At 43.2% G+C, this 19,805-nt stretch overlaps 1 long non-coding RNA gene across 1 annotated transcript; it reads right to left on the minus strand.

The window, feature by feature from the left end:
* Positions 1 to 1,173: 1,173 nt before the first annotated feature.
* On the minus strand, positions 1,174 to 17,521 carry LOC141107163 (uncharacterized). Its single transcript, XR_012235802.1, has 2 exons — positions 17,345 to 17,521; positions 1,174 to 1,563 (listed from the first exon to the last, which is right to left on the minus strand). It is a non-coding gene; the product is annotated as an uncharacterized lncRNA (long non-coding RNA).
* Positions 17,522 to 19,805: the final 2,284 nt, after the last annotated feature.

A 19,805-nucleotide genomic window follows, 5' to 3' on the forward strand; every position in this document is an offset into this window, starting at 1 on the left:
GGGGGTCTTTTTTCTGAAGAGCCCTCCACCCAGTACTTGTTGGTCGGCTCAGCTGATCAGGGGTTTGCTGGGCCTTTTGATTAGGTGGACCTGAGTGTGTCATATGGGTATGGGTCTTTGGGCCTTTATTTATTATACCCATATATATTTTTATATATATATATATATATATATATATATATATATATATATATATATATTTATTATATTTATTTTACCTTTTATTTTTGATTTTTACACTGTTCTCTCAGGCTAGGGAGAGGATCCGATCGCCTCCGCCGCTACCGACGGCTCCGGTAAGCGGCGGAGGGCACCGGAGAGCTGCAGGGGGGGCCCTCTCCCGCCGCCGATAAAAGTGATCTTGAAGTGACCACTTTTATCTTGAAGCGGACCGCCGGCTGAAGAAGAGAATACTGGGATTATGGTAGCTAGCAGCTACCATGTCAACGGTATTCCTCTTCAAAGTATCGATGTAAAATGACGACGGGCGGTCCGTATGTGGTTAACTGCTGATGTCTCACCTTCCTTCCATTGTAGCTCTTCCTGCACTACCTTTTTGGGCTAAGAGCCACTTGAAACCAAAAGTAAAGTTTTAGGTGTCTATGTGTTCACGTTTTTATGTTTTTTCCGGGTTCATTCTAGCTATGGGAGATCAGCGAATGGAGGTGGGTAGGCACAATCCAGGGGTCACAGAAAGTGATTGGGTGGCTATACAGCTGCCGGATCACCTTCATTAGAAAGCTGACAGCTTGTGGAGGGTGTGTAAACCCCACACTGCCACCGCCCTAAGCTTCATGGCGTGGCAGTAAATGGATTAATATATCTTGGATTCCAATCAACTGGCAGGAATTTCAAGGCTTTTGAACAAAATTAGTTGACTCTGGGGTGGATTTACTAAAGGCAAATAGACTGCATTTTGCAAGTGCAGTTGCTCCAGAGCTTAGTAAATTAGGGGAAGCTTCACTTTGCAAAGAATACCCAATCACGTACAAGAAGTATTAAAAAAAAACAAAACTAAATTTTTTGCTTGCACATGATTGGATGATGGAAGTCAGCAGAGCTTCCCTTCATTTGCTAAGCTCTAAAGCAACTGAACTTGTAAAGTGCACAGTCTATTTGTCTATAGTAAATCAACCCCTATGTCAGAAACCATGAATCAGACTGAGACAGAAGTACAGTTAAATCTCACTTGTTTAATAATAATAAAAAAAGGTAAACAGAGTAAACGTAGTCAAAACACAGCCAGAGTTCAGGAACCAGAACAGATAGTCAGACAAGCGAAAACGTCAGGGTGCCAGAGATGAGCGTAGTAGCACAGCAAGCAGAATCTGGAGCCAGAAGGAATGTCAGCCAAGCAAGTCTTTAACAGGAATACAGAAGAGCGTCTCTAGAGATGTGACCAAGGCGAAGGCAGAGATCATCTGGACTGGACGGCTTAAGTAGGCAGGACTGACGAGCAGGATCATCAACAGGTGAGTCACTGTGGAGCGATAGGAGCTGGCAATTAGCCGACAGCTGAGTGGCCAGCTTTGAGAAGGAAGGGCTGAGCCCGGCCCTGACACCCTATTAATGACAAGAAAGGACGTTCCGACAAACAATTTTTCTACAAACGTTTGCATAAAAATCGAACCATGTATGGCCAGCTTAAATTTTCACTTTGTGCTGAATGTCCAGATTGATCAAATTCAGTTGCAAGCGCAAAAGGACAAATCTCAGATCTGGCCACCAACAAACATGAACAAGTACTATCAGGGATAATGATGTGACCATGCACAGTGCACACTAGCTACAGTTGTTTTTTAGCTAACGTCTCTAAAGATGGTCATACACTGTTAAAGCGTTTGTTAACCCCCCCCCCAAAAAAAATAGATTGTGCTCCTTTAAAGCATTTTCCCTTCTGAACCAGCTGAATTTTAATCTCTGCTGAACCAGCTTAATCTTATTTTCATTTGCTGAAGAAAATAGGCGAACAGATTCCTCCATCGACACAGATATGGTAGGCAGAGAAACACCTTTATTAGTAATTCACCAAATTACCATTCAAGATACTGAAATGGTAACAGGACATACAATAGGAAGGAGCACAATAGCGTCACAACATCTCATCTGTCTGTGAGGGTGAAGTGGTTATACTACATTTATAAGCAAAACAACCACATAAACTCAGATAAAGTTATGATTGCCCCAGGTGTCCTGGAATCTACCCCAATGTCCCCCCCATCATTCAGACTGGGTAAATGTACCCGGGCAAAATAATTATTTTCTATGTACTGGTGCGGGGCAGTGTTAATTTAATCGACTAAAACGACTAAAACATTTTAGTCGACTAAATGAATATTATTTTAGTCAACTAAACTACGACTAAAACTAAAACAACTGAGATGACTAAAATACGACTAAAACTAAAATGCCATTTTAGTCAAAAGACTAATGCCCTGTACACACGGTCGGATTTTCCGATGGAAAATGTGTGATAGGACCTTGTTGTCGGAAATTCCGACCGTGTGTAGGCTCCATCACACATTTTCCATCGGATTTTCCGAAAGACAAAGTTTGAGAGCAGGATATAAAATTTTCCGACAACAAAATCCGTTGTCGGAAATTCTGATCGTGTGTACACAAATCCGACGGACAAAGTGCCACGCATGCTCAGAATAAATAAAGAGATGAAAGCTATTGGCCACTGCCCCGTTTATAGTCCCGACGTACGTGTTTTACGTCACCGCGTTCAGAACGATTGGATTTTCCGACAACTTTGTGTGACCGTGTGTATGGAAGACAAGATTGAGCCAACATCCGTCGGAAAAAATCCTAGGATTTTGTTGTCGGAATGTCCGAACAAAGTCCGACCGTGTGTACGGGGCATTAGACTAAAACTGAATTGAAATTTGACTTCAAAATTAATACTGGTCTTTAGTGCCGTCTTTATGTACAATGTGTGTTTCTGTAATATAATTGTGCCAAATACCTTTGTTATAGCGCCACTCTGCGCTTCTGTGAACCGCTTGAGCTCTCTTCCCTGCAATTATATTACAGAAACACACACATTGTACATTATATATTACTGTAATAGAGTGGGTTGTAGGATTTTACAAGCATTTTAAACTAGGGCTTATTTTCGGGGTAGGGCTTATATTGCAGCCCTCCTGAAAAACAACGCTAGGTCTTATTTTCGGAGAAACGTGGTATAAGAAAATTGGGTGAGAATTTTCATCCAAAGAACTTTCGCACGATTTTTAGTGTGTACACGACTTTCTACACCTGATTTCGACCTTCTAAAAATTTTTGAAGGGACAAGCTCCAAAATTTTTCTCATACGGGAACAGATTGAACAATTTTCACCTTAATATGTACCGGTTTCGGACGATTTTCGGGTGAGAGGAATCAGAAACAAAAGACTGCGCATGAGCAGAAACAATAAACAACAAAAAAAAAAAGCCTTTGTCGTACGAGAATTTTCGTACAAATTTTCTTCCGATTTGCTGTGAAACGAGGAAAATCGCAGGATCGTTCGCCCTATTTACTTGTAGTATGTACCCCACATAAAAAAGGTCGCCTATGAGTGCGTGTGTGTGTGCATGCATGATTTCAGAATGACGTTGTGTCATGCATCTTGAAAATGTGTGACTGTCTTTCAGAATGTAAACCAACTCTGTATGAGGCCCCCCCCCAACCTGAAGTGCCCCGGGCCCCCGAAGGTCTAAATGTGGCCCTAGGTACAGAGCTGAAAAATGTTGCATGTCTGCATTTGTCTACAGTGCACTAGATGGCACCACATATTGCCGCACAGCAGCGCAATGCACTGTGCTCCTGCGTATAGACATAAATCAAGTATCACTATGTGGCAAGGTGGATAGAAATCAATGATTTAAAAAAAAATTTAACCACTTAAGGACCGAGCCTCTTTTTGAGATTTGTTGTTTACAAGTTAAAAACAGTTTTTTTTTTGCTAGAAGATTACTTAGAACCCCCAAACATTATACATTTTTTTTCTAACACCCTAGAGAATAAAATGGCGGTCGTTTCAATACTTTCTGTCACACCGTATTTGCGCAGCGGTCTTACAAGCGCACTTTTTTTGGGAAAAATACTCTTTTTTTTTAATTAAAAAATAAGACAACAGTAAAGTTAGCCCTTTTTTTTCTTTATATTGTGAAAGATAATGTTATGCCAAGTAAATTGATACCCAACATGTCACTCTTCAAAATTGCGCCCGCTCGTGTAATGGCGACAAACTTTTACCCTTAAAAATCTCCATAGGCGACGTTTAAAAAATTCTACAGGTTGCATGTTTTGAGTTACAGAGGAGGTCTTGAACACCGTTTTCATATGCGAGCGCTACTCACATATGCGTTCGCTTCTGCATCCAAGCTTGGCGGGACGGGGCACATTTAAAAAAACGTTTTCTTATTTATTTTACCTTTTATTTTTTATTTTTACACTGTTATTTTTTTTAAACAAATTGTTTCACTTTTATTCCTATTACAACCTCTTAAATATGAGATCTGGGGTCAAAAAGACCTCAGATCTCATATTTACACTAAAATGCAATAATAAAAAAAAAGATGGTATAGAGACGGGTGGGGGCCATCTTCCCCTCACTCGTCTCCATACCCAGCAAGGGAGAGGATCCGATCTCCTCTGCCGCTGCCGACGGCTCCGGTAAGCGGCGGAGGGCACCGGAGTGCAGTGGGAGGGCCCCTCTCCCACCGCCGATAAAAGCGAATCAGCTGCAGAGACCACTATTATTGGAAACCAGACCGCCGGCCGAAAAAGAGGATACTGGGGTTATGGTAGCTAGCCTCTGCCATAACAACGATATTCCTCTTCAAAGTTAGGACGTATATCGGCGCGTGGCGGTCCGGAAGTGGTTAAAAGAAGAAAAATGTAATTTTGTTCATTTAAGTCTGATTTTTTTTTTAATTTTTATTAAACTTATTTTAAAAAAATGCTTTTGGAGTAAAAATCTATCTAAAGATAGTTTTCTATTTAAGATACATTAATAATTTCGTTTATTCAGTGTGAAAGGGAGCTTAGGTATGTAGCATGAGGCTGTATATTCTGCAATATTTACATTTTTGGTAAACTCATTCAATGAATCCAAGCTGAGATAACATGCACTGCATTGATGCATTCACACAATTTCACAGTAACCATGAGATACAACAAAGTTCAGGAATATTCCTTTATCCCATTGTTTTGCAAATCTATGTACACTACAAACTGTATGATTGAATCGGTTTTACCAACCTGACAGCTTATTATTCTAAATAGGAAACCTTTTTGTTGGCAAATATTAAAGATTATAACCACCATCAAGAATACGTCAATACATTTCAAGAGCACCTGTCATTTCAGATCTATCATGGCAGCGCCTGTTAGCGGGCATCCACTGCTGCCGCCACATCCCTCACCTTGTTGTGTCACTGCCGCATCACCAGCTGTCCTATTAAAGTGAATGGGACTGTCGGTGAGTCAACAGCGGATCAGAGGAGGAGCCACTGCGGGACAGAGATGACAGTTGCTCTTTAAAAATTATGATTTAAATCGAGTTGATTGAAATCAAGCCTTTTTAGGCCACTTTCACACTGAGGCGCTTTTCAGGCGTTTTAGCGCTAAAAATAGCGCCTGTAACACGCCTCTCAAGCCACCCCAGTGCGAAAGCCTGAGTGCTTTCACACCGGGGCGGTGCGCTTGCAGGATGGGAAAAAAAGTCCTGCAAGCAGCATCTTTGGGGCGGTGCGGGAGCCGTATATACACGGCTCCCAAAACGCCCTGCCCATTGAACTTTTAACCCCTTGTTAACCCCTTCTTTCACTGCTAGTGCGGGGCAGTGTTCAGTGTGAAAGGGGCCTTACTAGTGATTTAAAGGGGTTGTAAACCCTTGCCGTTTTTCACCTTAAAGCGGTTGTATACCCGCACATTAAAAAAAAAAAAAAAAAACCCTGCAAGGCAAAGGCATGATGAGCTAGTATACAGCGCAGCGCTGAGTCCTGCTTTCTGTGTGAATAGATGAAGAAGCAGGACACGGGAGCGCGCCCGCACAGGTGTCCACAAAGGAGAGCGCTTCTCCAGCAGGGCACTCGAGAAGAGGAGGAGCCAGGATCACCGCTGAGGGACCCCAGAAGAGGAGGATCGGGACCACTCTGTGCAAAACCAACTGCACAGCGGAGGTAAGTATGACATGTTTGTTTTTTTTTGTTTTTTTTAAAAACCCCGAACCTTTACAACCCCTGCTCGGCTCTATATACCACACTTCTTTTATTTGATCTTGTGATCACGCTATGCACACATCTTGAATGATGTTTTGTACCTTTTTTACCTATTTTATTTGATTACATTTTACGTTTTTTCTTTTTTCCTGTGACTCATGTGGACAACAAACATTCACCTGCTGGAGCCCTTATTGTGACAACTTATCACCGACCCTTTTGGACATGGATGCAGATATACACCATCTTATCTGTAGGAGTCCTGGGTGGAGAGTTCGTTTTGGAAGATCGTTTCATGCTCGATTGACCCACCGCCACTGGCGAGTGTGTCCACATTTTGGGGTATGAGTACCCATCCCCCCCCCCCCCAGTGTTGGATGCACATCCCAGATTGCCGTGTGTGGAACTCACTCCCTACAATGCATCTTTACCATCTTTTTTCACAAGAACGATTACATTTTTATAACTATCTTTAAAAGACTATATACCTTTCATTAGATGTCTCCATGGACTTTTTCTATGTTCATTATAGACACATTGTGATACTGATTAACATTCATGTGTAATCATTCTATGGGCTATATGCATTCTATATGATTGTGTCAGGAAAATATGAGCTTACCCTGTGTCTCTATTTATGCACCGAGCACTTTTATTGTTATTTATGCACCGAGCACTTTTATTGTTATTTATGCACCTAGCACTTTTAATGTTATTTATGCACCGAGCACTTTTATTGTTATTTATGCACTGAGCACTTTTATTGTTATTTATGCACCTAGCACTTTTATTGTTATTTATGCACCTAGCACTTTTATTGTTATTTATGCACTGAGCACTTTTATTGTTATTTATGCACCGAGCACTTTTATTGTTATTTATGCACTGAGCACTTTTATTGTTATTTATGCACTGAGCGCTTTTATTGTTATTTATGCACTGAGCACTTTTATTGTTATTTATGCACCTAGCACTTTTATTGTTATTTATGCACCTAGCACTTTTATTGTTATTTATGCACCTAGCACTTTTATTATTATTTATGCACCGAGCACTTTTATTGTTATTTATGCACCTAGCACTTTTATTGTTATTTATGCACTGAGCACTTTTATTGTTATTTATGCACCTAGCACTTTTATTGTTATTTATGCACCTAGCACTTTTATTGTTATTTATGCACCTAGCACTTTTATTGTTATTTATGCACCTAGCACTTTTATTATTATTTATGCACCGAGCACTTTTATTGTTATTTATGCACCGAGCACTTTTATTGTTATTTATGCACCGAGCACTTTTATTGTTATTTATGCACCGAGCACTTTTATTGTTATTTATTAGTGCACACTTCCCAACTTTTTGAGATGGGAATGAGGGACACCTATCAGCAAAAGTATGCAGGCATAGGACACACCCCCTACCACACCCCCCTTAAAGGAGAATTGTACAAAAAAACAAGATTGGGTAACCTCTGGGGTGGATATTCACTGGTGGTATATATAATATATACCGTGAATATACACTAACACAGCTCCCAACTGTCCCTGATTTCGATGGACTGTCCCTGATTTTTACCACTACTATTCCTTAATATTGGCTTTTGGAATTTACAAATGCAGCAATTTAGAAATTGGATGAAAGGTTTAGCACTGGAAAACACTTTTTGATAGATAAAAAGTGCATTTTATATACATCCATACAGATCAGATCAAAATGGGGGACAAATGAGGAGGAATGAGGGACAGAGGGACATTTCTCCAAATCAGGGACAGTCCCTCGAAATCAGGGACAGTTGGGAGCTGTGTTAGTGTAAATTCACGGTATATATTATATATACCACCAGTGAATATCCACCCCACAGGTTACCTTTGGGGGTGCTATATTCTCTCAGCACTGCATTTTTTTTTATTCCTTATCCTTTAAATCATGATTTAAATTGTGGCATTTAAATAAAGTTAAAAAAAAACAAACAACAACAAAGTAATAATTCAACGCGCTGAGATGCGCGTTGTGCCGCTCCATGCCAAAGCTGACTTTGACAGTTGCCCGCATTTTACAGCATGAACCTAGCTTTAACCAGTAGCAGGCATTTTCGATCCATGATGTGGGTATATTTCACCCACTCTTTATGATATTTTAATGACAGCTGGCAGTTTTTTTAACTTATAAAAGGAGAAAAGGGCATAGGGAAGGCATGTAGAGCAGGAGGTCATGGCGCACACACAGTACAGGGTTGCTGGTTGTGTATTAGTTGCAGAGAGCCTGTTTCCTGCTCTGCTGCTTGTGAAATGCGCACACAGAGGCCTCCCCCACCCCCCCCTCTCTGGCTCAGGATGTCACTGCTGCCTTTTATGGGTCCAGATTGCAGGATCAGAGGCGTGGTCCTGGCCTGGGCGCCCTGACAGACACAGACGTGCTTCGAATTCTTCATTGGAGACTTTTTTTTTTATATCCTCTGATGGCCCCTGATGTCATTCTTCCTCCATCCCCCCCACAATCTTCCTTTTTTTTTTTTTTTTTCTTGCACTCAGGAGTTCATCTCCTTCAAGATCATGGATCCCCTGAGTGTAAACCGTAATACGCCATATTTATTAAAAACAGGGACAAAATACATGGAGGATCCCAACCTGCCCTTGAAAACAACAAAAGAAATCATGTCATGCTGGGGTTCATTCACTAAAGGCAAATAGACTGTTCACTTTGTAAGGGAATACAGTCGACCCCTGAAATTCACGGGAGGGGTTTGGTTCTTTGAGCACCTGCGAATTGTGAAAATTCGCAAATTTTGGATGTGGTAAAAAAAAAAAAAATGCCTATAAATGGTTCCCACATGGGCGGCTTCAAAGTCGCCTGACTCCTGTCCGACTCTGAAGCCGCCCCGTACAGCGCGGCTTGGAAAACGACTTCTGTATAGAAGTCAATGCAAGACGCTCCGAAGTCGCCCCCAAGTAGTACAGGAACCTTTTTCTAAGTCGGAGCGACTTGCGTTACTCCTATTAGAACCTTTCCATTGTCCTGTCTAAATTGTCCCTAGTATGTATGAATGTGGGTTAGGGACCTTAGATTGTAAGCTCCTTGAGAGCAGGGACTGATGTGAATGTACAATGTATATGTAAAAGCGCTGCGTAAATTGTCGGCGCTATATAAGTACCTGAAATAAATAAAAATAAATATTGCGTGGAGTGCGACTTGTCAAGCTGACAGGTCGTCTTGATGCGGGAATGCTAGGCTGGGGAAAAAAATATACGCAAATGACTGACGCGGCGAACTCTGAACTGCGACTTTGCGGGGGGTTGACTGTATTCCCCATAACTTAGTGAATGCGAGAAATTTCACTTTGTAAAGACTACCCAATCACATGCAAAAAAAGAAGCATTTTTGCTTGTACGTGATTGGATGATGGAAGTCAGCCGACCTTCACCACATTCGCTAAGCTCTGGGGAAATACCCCTTGCAAAGTGCAACTTCCCCTGCAAGGTGAACAGCCTATGTGCCTTTAGTAAATCGAATGCTTAGGCTGGGTTCACACTTGTGCGATGCGGGAATCAGGGCGATTCCAGTGCGGGTTCCCGCATCACATCTCACTCGCAGGCAGTTCACACTGCTCTCTGCGAACCGTTGCGGGTGTCAATGTAAAGATAATGACACCCCCAGGTCGGTTTGCAGATCGCAGTGCGAACTGTGAAATCAGACAGGAATCGGATCGAATGGGTGTGAACTTGCGACCTGATTTCATTGCAGACCAAAAAAAAGGGTCCTTCACCATTTTGGTGCAAATACGGTGCGATTTCAGCCAGACAGTTTGTATGGCTGAATTGGTATGGCACAGAAATCACATGTAGTGTGCACAGCAATGCGGTGCAAATCACATGCGATGTCTGGCATCACACTAGTGTGAACCCAGCCTGATGGATGTAAAAATGCACTAAATACCCCCAAAAACATATAGGGGTGGATTTACTAAAGACAAATAGACTGTTCACTTTGCAAGTAAAGTTGCAATTTGCTAGGAAATTATCCTCAGAGCTTAATGAATGGGGTGAAGCTCTGCTGACTTCCATCGTCCAATCATGTGCAAGAAAAAAAATGCAGTTTTTTTATTCTTTTGTTTCCTTGCACGTGATTGGGGATTATTTGGAAAGTGAAGCTTGATCACATTTACTAAGAACTAGGGCAATTCTCTTGCAAAGTTCAACTTTCCTTGCAAAGTGAACAGCCTATTTGCCTTTAGTAAATCAAATCCCTGTGGATGTAAAAACTCACTAAAGACCCCCCAAAACATATATGGGGTTGATTTACTAAAAGCAAATAGACTCTTCACTTTGCAATGGAAGTTGCACCTCACTAGGCAATTTTCCCCAGAGCTTAGTGAATGGGCTGAAGCTCTGCCGACTTCCATCATCCAATCTTGTGCAAGAAAAAAATGCTGTTTTTTTGTTTGTTTGTTTGTTTTTCATTTTCCTTGCACGTGATTGGGTAATATTTGGAGAGTGAATGTGAATTGCACTCAGCAAGCTCTAGGGAAAATTCCTTTCTGAAGTGCAACTTCCCCTGAACAGCCTATTTGCCTTTAGTAAATCAAATCCTTATGGCTGTAAAAACTCACTAAAGACCCCCCAAAACATATAGGGGGTTGATTTACTAAAGACAAATATACTGTTCACTTTGCAAGTGAAGTTTCACTCTGCGAGGCAATTATCCCCAGAGCTTAGTGAATAGAGTGAAGCTCTGCTGATTTCCATCATCCAATCATGTACAAGAAAAAAATGCATTTTTTTTGTTTCCTTTTACGTGATTGGGGATTATTTGGAAAGTGAAGCTTCATTGTTTTTAGCAAGCTCTAGGGAAAATAATTTTGTGAAGTGCAACTTCTCCTGCAAAGTGAACAGCCTATTTCCCTTTAGTGAATGAACCTTGCTGTGGCATGTTCTTTTATGCAAGTTCCAAATGGGCTGTATAAAAAGAAGGGCCGTCCAGCCTTTTAGATTTTCTTTATTTGGCTGGCCTTTTGCTATTGACCACTGCTGACTTTTACCAAAATGATCCAAAATGTGACATGGCTAAAAAACAAAATGATCTGCTTTAAAAAATGGTGAATTGACTGGGGCATGGTTATACATTGAAATGTATCTGTACCCAAGAACAAAAAAATAAGTGCTGCAGACAGTGGTGGGACAAGATCATCCAGAGCCCAGGGCGAACATGCCAAATTGCGCACCCCCCCCCCCCCCCAAGATGTACAGTATCTCAAAAGTGAGTACACCCCTCACATTTTATTATTTTATTATATCTTTTCATGTGACAACACTGAAGAAATGACACTTTGCTACAATGTAAAGTAGTGAGTGTACAGCTTGTATAACAGTGTAAATTTGCTGTCCCCTCAAAATAACTCAACACACAGCCATTAATGTCTAAACTGCTGGCAACAAAAGTGAGTACACCCCTAAGTGAAAATGTCCAAATTGGGCCCAAAGTGTCAATATTTTGTGTGGCCACCATTATTTTCCAGCACTGCCTTAACCCTCTTGGGCATGGAGTTCACCAGAGCTTCACAGGTTGCCACTGGAGTCCTCTTCCACTCCTCCATGACGACATCACTGAGCTGGTGGATGTTAGAGACCTTGCGCTCCTCCACCTTCCATTTGAGAATGCCCCACAGATGCTCAATAGGGTTTAGGTCTAGAGTGGTCATCTTGGAGGTGTGTTTGGGGTCGTTATCATGTTGGAATACTGCCCTGCGGCCCAGTCTCCGAAGGGAGGAGATCATGCTCTGCTTCAGTATGTCACAGTACATGTTGGCATTCATGGTTCCCTCAATGAACTGTATCTCCCCAGTGCCGGCAGCACTTATGCAGCCCCAGACCATGACACTCCCACCACCATGCCTGACTGTAGGCAAGACACACTTGTCTTTGTACTCCTCACCTGGTTGTCGCCACACACTCTTGATACTATCTGAACCAGTTTATCTTGGTCTGGTCAGACTACAGGACATGGTTCCAGTAATCCATGTCCTTAGTCTGCTTGTCTTCAGCAAATTGTTTGCAGGCTTTCTTGTGCATCATCTTTAGAAGAGGCTTCCTTCTGGGACGACAGCCCTGCAGACCAATTTGATGCAGTGTGCGGCGTATGGTCTGAGCACTGACAGGCTGAGCCCCCACCCCTTCAACCTCTGCAGCAATGCTGGCAGCACTCATATGTCTATTTCCCAAAGACAACCTCTGGATATGACGCTGAGCACGTGCACTCAACTTCTTTGATTGACCATGGTGAGGCCTGTTCTGAGTGGAACCTGTCCTGTTAAACCACTGTATGGTCTTGGCCACCGTGCTGCAGCTCAGTTTCAGGTTCTTGGCAATCTTCTTATAGCCTAGGCCATCTTTATGTAGAGCAACAATTTTTTTTTTCAGATCCTCAGAGAGTTCTTTGCCATGAGGTGCCATGTATGAGAGAGATAACACCAAATTTAACACACCTGCTCCCCATTCACACTTGAGACTTGTAACACTAATGAGTCACATGACACCGGGGAGGGAAAATGGCTAATTGGGCCCAATTTGGACATTTTCACTTAGGGGTGTACTCACTTTTGTTGCCAGCGGTTTAGACATTAATGACTATGTGTTGAGTTATTTTGAGGGGACAGCAAATTTACACTGTTATACAAGCTGTACACTCACTACTTTACATTGTAGCAAAGTGTCATTTCTTCAGTGTTGTCACATGAAAAGATATAATAAAATATTTACAAAAATGTGAGGGGTGTACTCACTTTTGTGAGATACTGTATGAGCAATATTTGACAGCAAAAATCCACCCCCCCCAAAAAAAACAAAAGAGCACTAATCTGCATGCTTACCCCTAAGCATAAATCCCCCCTCCTCCCAGTACAAATCAACCCCCTGGTGAAATCCCCCCTCCCCCCAGCACAAATCTTTGCCTCCCTCCCACATCCCCCAAATCCCCCCAGCACAGATGCGCTCAACCCAAAAAAAAAATCATCACTCCAAGCACAAATCCTCTACCCCTCAAATTTCCCCACTGAGTACACATGTCCCCCCCCCCACTCCAAATCTCCCCTTCCAACATGAATTCCCCCCCATCCCTCCTCCTCCTAGCATGAATCCCCCCCCCCCAATCACCCCTACTAGCACAAATTCACCCCCCAAAAATATTTCCCCTACCCCTCCTCTACCATATCACCTCTTCTAGCACAAGCTCCCCAAAGCCCCCTCCTAGCACAAATTATTTTCCCCATCCCCCCTCCCAACACAAATCCCCTTAAATCACCACTCCTAGCACACCAACTCAAATTCCCCTTTCTAGAACAATCCTTATTTCCTGCTGCCCCCCAAATTCACCCTCCCAACACAAATCCCCTCCCCCAATCTCGTGGTGCCCCCCCCCACCTCACATGATACCACAGTGCCCAGGGCAGCCGTCCCTCCTGCCCACCCCTTTGTTACGGACCTGGTTGCAGCTTACTTTTCCTCATATGCGATAACTGCATTTGTTTTCTTTTTTCACACTTTTTTTCTTTTTATTCTCACAGAGTGATCCTGCCAGGAACACCCTTCCTGTTCCAGGGTGACAACTGTACTGTATCCTGGGAAGTGCAGCATTGTCACCCTAGCAAGGGAGGGTATTAAAACTATATAACACCTCCCCCTCACCATGGGAGAGGAGTGTTTTTCAGTCAATGGCGATAGCTGGGAAATTGTGCTAACTGATAATTGTCCGCAGAGGAGGATAGCACAGGAAGTTATTACACGGTGAACATTTTTTTTTTTTGCAAATGTTGAACAGATGCAACAAAATTCAATGGTATAGTTAACAAACTATATGGGTGGCCATACATGGATTGAAATTTGGCCGGTTCAGCAGGGGCCAGCTAAATTGCAATCAGTGTATGGGCAGGCTGGTTGTACAGGTGGGTCATTTTTACGGGTTGAGCGAAAAAAATGATTAATGTATGGCCAGCTTTAGAGTCAAGTAAAAGAAATGTATTGTTAGTATTTACATCTACTTTAACCTCTTGCCGCCCATGTAATGCATGGGTGCAACAGCAAAGAGGGTAGGCTTTAACGCCCACACATATGCATCCATTGCTGGCGGAGGTTGCTGTCCTGAGAGCACATTGAATGAACTATCAAAGATAGTAAAGATCAGGTGCATGCGGGACAGGTTCCTGATCAAGTGACCACTGTGACAGCCAATCACAGTGGTCACAAAAACAGGCAGTCCGTCCCACCCTACTGTGTGCCTAGGGCCTTACGCCCAAGCTCTGCAGGGATTGACAATAATAGCAGAATCTGCCCAGATTCCTGACCAGCAGCTGGCTCAGCCTCTCAGCATGCCACTGAGGGCCGGAGCCAGCTGCTCCCGCCCTCTCTACAGCCCAAAGCTCCAGTGAGCGCTGGAGGAAGAAAGTGGAGAGCCGTGAATGACAGTCACCACTCTCTACTCAGTGAAGACCTAGAACTGAGTAATCAGCAGTCATGTGATCATGATGCTGCGTCCTCATATTTGAGTATGTATGTTTGTTTTTGCAATTCCATACTTCTCTTAAAAGTGATATTAAAGTCTGTTTTTTTCTAAAAAAATAACAAACATGTCATACTTACCTGCTCTGTGCAGTGGTTTTGCACAGAGCAGCCTGGATCCTCCTCTTCTCGGGTCCCTCGCTGGCGCTCCTGGCCCCTCCCTCCTGCTGAGTGCCCCCACGGCAAGCAATGTGTTCATTCCGACACAGAGCCACGGTTCAGCCCCAACCCCCCTACTCATTGGCTCACTGCTTTTGTGGAAGCCAAGGGCGCCGCACTGCCATCTCAGCCAATGAGGAGGGAGAGTCCTGGGCAGCTGAGACTCTCCTGCAACATCGCTGGATCGAAAGGGGTTCAGTAAAGTATTAGGGGGGCTGAGGGGGGCTGAGGGGGGCTGCTGCACAGCTGGACTGGATGTGACATGGTGCATTATCCTGCTGGAAGGAGCCATCAGAAGATGGGGACACTGTAGTCATAAAGGGATGGACATGGTCAGCAACAATACTCAGGTAGGCCGTGGGGTTTAAACAATGCTCAATTGGTACTAAGGGACCCAAAGTGTGCCAAGAAAATATCCCCCACACCATTACACCACCAGCCTGAACCATTGATACAAGGCAGGATGGATCCGTGCTTTCATGTTATTTACGTCAAATTCTGACCCGACCATCTGAATGTTGCAGCTGAAATCGAGACTCATCAGACCAGACAACACTTTTCCAATCTTCTATTGTCCAATTTTGGTGAGCCTATACCAGTGTTTCTCAATTCCAGTCTTCAAGGTGCACCAACAGGTCATTTTTTAAGGCCCCTTTCACACTGCTGCATGATGGTAGGGGCATCTTGGCATCGGTAGGGGCAGCTGGACTGTATAATAGCCGCCTAACAGCCAAATGAAGCTAGTCTGCTGCTGTGTCTATACCCAGTAAAGCCAGGACTGACTGTCCAGTCCAGCTGCCCCTACCATCGCCAAGACCCGCCATTCAATTGGACACATCCCGGACCGTTCCCAGTGGAGGTACAATGCAGGTAACCGCCATTGATACACACCTCTGCACTTGCAATTGAGTAACCCTTTATTTTCAATATCTTCAATAAACATCAAGCTTTTACATGGCTATTGGTGTGCTTTACAGTATTGCTAGTCTTCACCCCTAATAACTTTTGAGACGAGAATTGTGGATCTAAGCTCTTTAGGAAACTTGCTGTTTGTTTTAATATGTTATACTCTCCCAGGAGTAACCTTCAGCAGCTAAGATCTACAAGTTTGTTATTAACTATTGCTCGCTACATAGCAATTGTGGCTCTTCAGCAGGCACCTGATCTCTCTTTGCTGGTCTTCCACCACTGGGGTACGTAGTAACAGTAGTAAGTAGAGACAAAGAAAGTACAAAGAAAGTAGATTAAGGCCTTATCCAGTCCAGCTGCCCCTACCATCGCCAAGATGCCCCTACCATCACATGGCAGTGTGAAAGGGGCCTTAATACATGACCTGTTGGTGCACCTTGAGGACTGGAATTGAGAAACACTGGTATAGGCTCACCAAAATTGGACAATAGAAGATTGGAAAAGTGTTGCCTGGTCTGATGAGTCTCAATTTCAGCTGCAAAATTCAGATGGTCGGGTCAGAATTTGGTGTAAACAACATGAAAGCATGGATCCATCCTACCTTGTATCAACGGTTCAGGCTGGTGGTGGTGTAATGATGTGGGGGATATTTTCTTTGCACAATTTGGGCCCCTTAGTACCTGAGCATTGTTTAAACACTGCAGCCTACCTGAGTATTGTTGCTGACCATGTCCATCCCTTTATGACTACATTGTACTCATCTTCTGATGGCTCCTTCCAGCAGGATAATGCACCATGTCACAAATCACAAATCATCCCACCACTGGACAATGAGGTCACTGTACTCCAATGGCCTCCACAGTCACCAGATCTCAATCCAATAGAGCACCTTAGGGATGTGGTGAAACGGGAGATTTGCATTAAGGATGTGCAGCCGACAAATCTGCAGCAACTGCGTGATGCTATCATGTCACTATGGACCAAGATCTTATCATTCCAACACCTTGTTGAATCTATGCCACAAAGAATTAGGGGGTTCTGAAGGCAAAAAGGGGGTCCAACCCAGTACTAACAAGGTGTACCTAATAAAGTGGCCGGTGAGTGTATGTAGCACAACCAATTTACGCAGTTCTTTACAAATTTTTTTATACATTCACATCAGTCCCTGCTCTCGGGGAGCTTACAATCTAAGGTCCCTAACCCACATTCATACATACACATACTAGGGGCCAAGTTGGAAAGGGGACAATTAACCTACCAGCATGTATTAGGAGTGTGGGAGGAAACAGGAGTACACGGAGGAAACCCACGCAGGCATCGGGAGAACATGCAAACTCCTGACAGGTAGTGCCATGGTTGGGATTCGAACCGACGACCCAAGTGCTGTTAGGCAAAAGTGCTATCTTACGTAAACTAGCCAAAGGGCAAATGCCTACCAGCCCAGTCCTCCCCTGGATAGTTATCGAATAAATACCTCTCACTATTATATGTGTTACCCTTTAACCCTTTTGTTACCATCTCTCATTCTCATTGTATCATCCTTATTTCCCCTTCATCCTGCATATCGTGTCCGATTCTCCAGCATGTACACTTCCTACTTGTTGTAAAATATCTGCCCAATCTCATCTATCTCCTTTGGATTCCTCATAGCAGAAGACAGCACGGCCTGTGCAGAAAAGCTCTGAAGCACTGTGATATGTGTCACATGACACCTTGCAGTCATGTCATCGAACCGGTTGTGCAGTGCCGCTGTAGGTTGGTGTGTGAGCAGGGAATAGGCTGTGTTTGAATTCTGACACAAGAGCTCTGTAAAGAACTGACTGGCAAATGTTATGGAACACAGTGTCTTCTTTTCAGTTCAAGGTTGTACAAAAACTCTTTAATTATGAACAAGTTTAATATTTTGTTTTATTATTATTTTGCATTTTTAATACATGTAAAATAATTAACTTAGGGTAAATTATTCTCCTATAGAGTACAATATTTGGGGTACAGTGTCGGAAGGAACTACAGAGGAATTAGTTTTAGGGGTGCTTGTTTCAGAATATTGAAAAATGAGCAAATGGTGTAGCTGGGCAGTGGGGGAAAATAGATTTTTGAAGTGTATCACTAGAGGGATCACCAGCCGGAGGAGGAGGTCCTGATTCCCCTATATAGATGTTTAGTTTTTACTAAAGGGATTGCCACCATGAGGAAGGAGGTCCTGATACCATTATATAGGTCTTTAAATATCACTAGAGGGGTCACCAGCAGGAAGAGGTCCTGAGGGTGCTTATTACAGATGATTGAAAAATGAACAGATGGATCAGCTTGGCATGGGGAAAGAAAATAGATTTTTGGGGTGTATTACTAGTGGGATCACCAGCAAGAGGAAGGAGGTCCTGATTCCCCTATATAGATCTTTAGTTAACATTAGAGGGATCACCAGCAAGAGGAAGGCGGTCCTGATTCCCCTATATAGATCTTTAATTACCATTAGAGGGATCACCAGTAGGAGGAAGGAGGTCCTGATTCCCCTATATAGATCTTTAATTACCATTAGAGGGATCACCAGTAGGAGGAAGGAGGTCCTGATTCCCCTATATAGATCTTTAGTTAACATTAGAGGGATCACCAGCAAGAGGAAGGCGGTCCTGATTCCCCTATATAGATCTTTAATTACCATTAGAGGGATCACCAGTAGGAGGAAGGAGGTCCTGATTCCCCTATATAGATCTTTAATTACCATTAGAGGGATCAACAGTAGGAGGAAGGAGGTCCTGATTCCCCTATATAGATCTTTAATTACCATTAGAGGGATCATCAGTAGGAGGAAGGAGGTCCTGATTCCCCTATATAGATCTTTAATTACCATTAGAGGGATCACCAGTAGGAGGAAGGAGGTCCTGATTCCCCTATATAGATCTTTAATTACCATTAGAGGGATCATCAGTAGGAGGAAGGAGGTCCTGATTCCCCTATATAGATCTTTAATTACCATTAGAGGGATCACCAGTAGGAGGAAGGAGGTCCTGATTCCCCTATATAGATCTTTAATTACCATTAGAGGGATCATCAGTAGGAGGAAGGAGGTCCTGATTCCCCTATATAGATCTTTAATTACCATTAGAGGGATCACCAGCAAGAGGAAGGAGGTCCTGATTCCCCTATATAGATCTTTAATTACCATTAGAGGGATCACCAGTAGGAGGAGGGAGGTCCTGATTCCCCTATATAGATCTTTAATTACCATTAGAGGGATCATCAGTAGGAGGAAGGAGGTCCTGATTCCCCTATATAGATCTTTAGTTACCATTAGAGGGATCACCAGCAGAAGGAAGGAGGAACTGTTTCCCCTATATAGATCTTTAGTTACCTTAGAGGGATCACCAGCAGGAGGAAGGAGGTCCTGATTCCTGTATATAGATCTTTAGTTACCATTAGAGGGGCTACCAGCAGGAAGAAGAAGGTTCTGATTCCCCTATATAGATGTTTAGTTAACATTAGAGGGATCACCAGTAGGAGGGAGGAGGTCCTGATTCCCCTATATAGATGTTTAGTTACCATTAGAGGGATCACCAGTAGGAGGAAGGAGGTCCTGATTCCCCTATATAGATGTTTAGTTACCATTAGAGGGATCACCGGTAGGAGGAAGGCAGTCCTGATTCCCCTATATAGATCTTTAGTTACCATTAGAGGGGTCACCAGCAGAAGGAAGGAGGTCCTGATTCCCCTATATAGATCTTTAGTTACCATTAGAGGGATCACCAGCAGGAGGGAGGAGGTCCTGATTCCCCTATATAGATGTTTAGTTACCATTAGAGGGATCACCAGCAGAAGGAAGGAGGAACTGTTTCCCCTATATAGATCTTTAGTTAACATTAGAGGGATCACCAGCAAGAGGAAGGCGGTCCTGATTACCCTATATAGATCTTTAGTTACCATTAGAGGGATCACCAATAGAAAGAAGGAGGTCCTGATTCCCCTATATAGATCT

This window comes from Aquarana catesbeiana, linkage group LG09, assembly GCF_042186555.1.
Source record: "Aquarana catesbeiana isolate 2022-GZ linkage group LG09, ASM4218655v1, whole genome shotgun sequence".
Lineage (NCBI taxonomy): Eukaryota > Metazoa > Chordata > Amphibia > Anura > Ranidae > Aquarana > Aquarana catesbeiana.